The sequence below is a fragment of the Callospermophilus lateralis genome, chromosome 10, assembly GCF_048772815.1.
Source record: "Callospermophilus lateralis isolate mCalLat2 chromosome 10, mCalLat2.hap1, whole genome shotgun sequence".
In the NCBI taxonomy this organism is placed as follows: Eukaryota; Metazoa; Chordata; class Mammalia; order Rodentia; family Sciuridae; genus Callospermophilus; species Callospermophilus lateralis.
Window position 1 is genome coordinate 98,862 of NC_135314.1, and position 4,656 is coordinate 103,517.

Consider the following 4,656-nt stretch of genomic DNA (forward strand, 5'->3'; position numbering starts at 1 on the left):
AGTCAGAAAAACCCAAACCCTAACCCTATTCTTTTTTTTTTTTTTAATTGTTTTTTTAATATTTATTTTTTAGTTTTGGCAGACACAACATCTTTGTTTGTATGTGGTGCTGAGGATCGAACCCGGGCCGCACGCATGCCAGGCGAGCGCGCTACCGCTTGAGCCACATCCCCAGCCCCCTAACTCTATTCTTGTTGTAATGTAGTTCAGCATTTTGCTAGCTCTTCATGGGGGATCCAGGGGCTTCATCTTCCTTAAGATTGTAGGTCATTTAGTCCAGACTTTTTCCCACTCACGGGAAGAGGCAAAGGAATCTTGTGATTTCTGTCCCCCAGGATTGTGGGTAATGTAGTCCCTCATTACAGTTCATGGTGAAGGAATTCCTATGAATCTCCCATTCCCACCCCCACCCCATGCATTGTGGGTAATGTAGTCTAGTGTTTTGCTGGTTCTCTGTGGGGAATCCTGAGAGCTTCTTCCCCCTTAGGACTGTGGGTAATGTAGTCCCACATTTTGCTAGCTCACAGTGGGGAGCACTCCTGTAAGCTTCTACTGCCCCCTGAGAATTGTGGGTAATGTAGTCCAGTTTTTTTCCCCCCACGTACACCTCTGTCAGATGTCTATAGAGAATCAGATGTGACTGTGTTACTATTACTGTCCTTGATGGAGTCTGCCTGCAAGTGGGATATTCTGTCAAGGTATAGATAGGTAACAGTGGACATGCTTGAAAACGAGGTGTCTGCTGTCTTTGGGAGGGCCTACTCGCAAATGAGAGGCTCCTTCAAGGTTTAGATAAGGTAACAGTGGACATGTTTGAAAACGAGGTGTCTGCTGTCCTTGGGAGGACTTGCCTGCAAATGGGATGTTCTGCCAAGTGGGCTAGGAGGGTGCTAAGAAAAATTTTATTATCTGTTCTTAACAAAGAGCAGAGCTCAACATACTCTGGGCTGAAAGCAGATTAGCCATGAGAAGCGGGCCACTTCTGATTAGAAAGTAAAACTTCTGTATGCTATGTTTAATTAGCTGAAAGACCTGATTTATTGATGTTGGAAGGCTGCCTTCTTTGTTCACAATATTATAAAAAGATTGCTTGTACACAATAAAGGACTTTTTTTTTTTTTCTGCTGCTGCTTCGCTTGCTATGCTTCTTCTTCTTCTTTCTTTTCCCATGCTGACCTGCAAGTGAATTACTGCAACAGATGTCTATGTAAGCACAGTTATCAACCACAGTAGCTTCTGGGAATTATCAGACAAATCACTCAACTGTGTGCAGACTTACCCAGAATAAATATAAAAAATGAAGCAACATTAGCCTTTGCCCTCAGGCACTAGTGAGTCTCCCTGTGCTGGGAACCCCAGGCCTCCCCTGCACTACCCTGAGTTTGTGCCTCAATTTCTCCTTTTAGTGTGCTGGGTTTTCTCCCCATAAATATACCTTCTCCCCACAAAATATACCTTCTCCCCATAAAATATACTATGACAGTGAGCAGTCAAAGCCTCACAAGGAATAATTTCATAAAATTAAGTCCCACTAAAATATTACCTACAAAAGTAAAAACACAGCAGAGCTTCTTTCTCAGCACATGGGATAATGGACAGGAGGCTTTTCCTCATTCTTCCCCCACCTTTTCCTCAGTTATCCCAAAAACCATAGTGCCATCCACATGTAGATGCCAAGGAGAAGAAATCTCATGGTACACACGGTCCCTAGGTGTCCCCAGCCAAGGCATCTCCCTGTGAGGGTATCAAGGAAGCTCTGTCACAGCAGTCATTGCTCCAAGGTGCCTTTAGCCTGCACCCATAGTCCCTTCCTGGGTGGGTTCCCAGTTTTGGGTTAGAGTTACCTCACTGTGGACATGGGCACCAGGTGTCCTCAGCTACAGCATTTCCCTTTGTGGGTCCTGTAGCAGTAATTCACTTGCAGGTCAGCATGGGAAAAGAAAGAAGAAGAAGAAGCATAGCAAGCGAAGCAGCAGCAGAAAAAAAAAAAAAAAAGTCCTTTATTGTGTACAAGCAATCTTTTTATAGAATTGTGAACAAAGAAGGCAGCCTTCCAACATCAATAAATCAGGTCTTTCAGCTAATTAAACATAGCATACAGAAGTTTTACTTTCTAATCAGAAGTGACCCGCTTCTCATGGCTAATCTACTTTCGGCCCGGAGTATGTTGAGCTCTGCTCTTTGTTAAGAACAGATAATAAAAATTTTCTCAGCGCCCTCCTAGCCCACTTGGCAGAACATCCCGTTTGCAGGCAAGTCCTCCCAAGGACAGCAAACACCTCGTTTTCAAGCATGTCCACTGTTACCTTATCTAAACCTTGAAGGAGCCTCTCGTTTGCGAGCAGGCATGTCCGCTGTTACCTATCTATACCTTGACAGAATATCCCGTTTGCAGGCAGACTCCATCAAGGACAGTAATAGTAACACAGTCACATCTGATTCTCTACAGGTCCCAAGGAGAAGGAAGCTTTTGTCATCACACTCATAGCCCCAAGGTGTCCACAGCAATGGTCTCCCCTGGTGAACCACAAGGGTGAGGGTTACAGCAGGTCTGGAAGGTTTGGGTTACCTCACTGTGGACATAGACCCCAGGTATCCCCAGCCATGGAATTTCCCCAGGTGAGTCCTGAGAAGAAAGTTTGCTGTGAGCATAGGACATCCATCCGGGCAGTCATATGATTCAAGGGGATCAGAAAAAGTCACTCTGAGAACCCTCTTCTGGCCATTGTGGGCAGTTGAGGATAATCAGTGCTCACTGTTCAGCATTGGCCCTGCGCCCCCTTGTGGCAGTCCTGGTGAAGCTCTGAAATTCATGGTTTTGATTTTATGAGGCTATAATTTTGGAAATCAAACAGCAATAGAATCCACCATCCCATGTTCATAAAGGATAAAGATAGCAAAAAGCAAAATACATAGTCGATAAGCAAAAATCAATTATTTCTTATATATCAGCAAAACTATATAGGAAAAATTGGAATTTTATAACTAGAATAAGAAAAAAAATTGAGCAATTCCATTTACAATAGCACCCTCAAAATTGAAAAGTTATATATGTTTTAAATTACAACTACACTTTTAGGAAATATTGAAACAATTGAAATAAATCAAACAAAATATAAATAGAGATACTCATTGTTCAGGTCTCTACATAGTAAAGATGAAATTCTCTCACAGTTGATTTGCAGATTCAGCACAATCACATTCAAATTTCCAGAAAATTATTTCTGAACCTAGAATAGATGACACAGACTACAGAAGGACAAAAAACTCACACATCTGTATCACAACACCTGTCAGAAAGCTGAAGTAGTGAGGAAAAGGTGATGCTGTGAAGGAATACACAGTAGATAAATGGAGATGAGTGGAGAGCCCAAAACTCACACATGCCTAGAGGCAGCTGATTTTGTCAAGGGAAAAAGACCTTCATGAAAAAAACAGCATACACTGCACAGATGGTGATGGAGTGTTTGGAAACCCTATGGGAGAAATGGACAGGGAAAACCTTTATAAGGTTCACAAAACTCACTCTAAATAGTCCATGGCTTACATCAAAAATGTGAAACTATAATAATTATAGTAGAAACTACTGTGACCATGTTTCATATTGAGATTTTATAAAATAAAATACAGCTGCAAAAAAAATCTATAAAAGAAAGAATTGATAATGTGGACTTAATTTAAATTTAAATTGTCATTGTGCATGGTGATGCATGTCTGTAGTCCCAGATATTAGGTAGCCTGAGGTGACTTAGCAAGACCCTGTCTCAAAGTAAAACAGTTAAGAAGAGCTGGGAATAGAGCTCAGTGGTAGAACACCCCTGTGTTTTATGCTCAGTACCAATTTTTAAAAAAATAGTTTTTAGTTATTGATGGACCTTTATTTATTTAATTGCTTATATGTGGTGCTGAGGATTGAACCCAGTGCCTCACACATGCTAAGCAAGTGCTCTACCACTGATCCACAACTCCAGCTCCCCCCCCCCAATTTTTAAAAATAAACACATCTAATCTGAAAAATTTATATTAAGGGAACAAAAAAATTAAGCCAGAGACTGGTGAAAATATTTGAAAAATACATGAAGTCCATCTAAAGTGGACTTGTATCCTAAATGTGGTAAGAAACAATGAAATTAAAATGGGTTAATATCTAAAATGACAACTCACCAAAGAAGATATGAAAAGGGCAAAGAAGCATAGAAATGCTGCTCAGCTACACCTGACATGAGGGGAAATGACCTACAATGCTCTATGGAACTTCAAATGCATTCAATGGCTACAAACTTTTTTAATGAGTATTGATTGGAAGATGTAGAACTAGAATTCCCATTCATTGCTGTGGAATGCATAATAGTTCATCACTTTTCAAAGTTTTAAGTTTTTTTCCAGAGCAATACATAAGCACACCATATGATCCAATAAAAACTTAAGAATTTAGACAATTGCTTAGAAAATATGTCTTGAAAATATGTGTATACAACATGCAGTTATACACAGAAGTTCTATTCAGAATGACAAAAGAGATTCAGTGTCCTCTTTATTCCACAACATAAGTTTGCACATTGAAGCTGAAATTGAACCCATTATCCCATGTCTGAATCTAAAAACATGGCACTATGGCTTGAATGTTTTCATTCCACGTGTGTTTAAATTTTATTT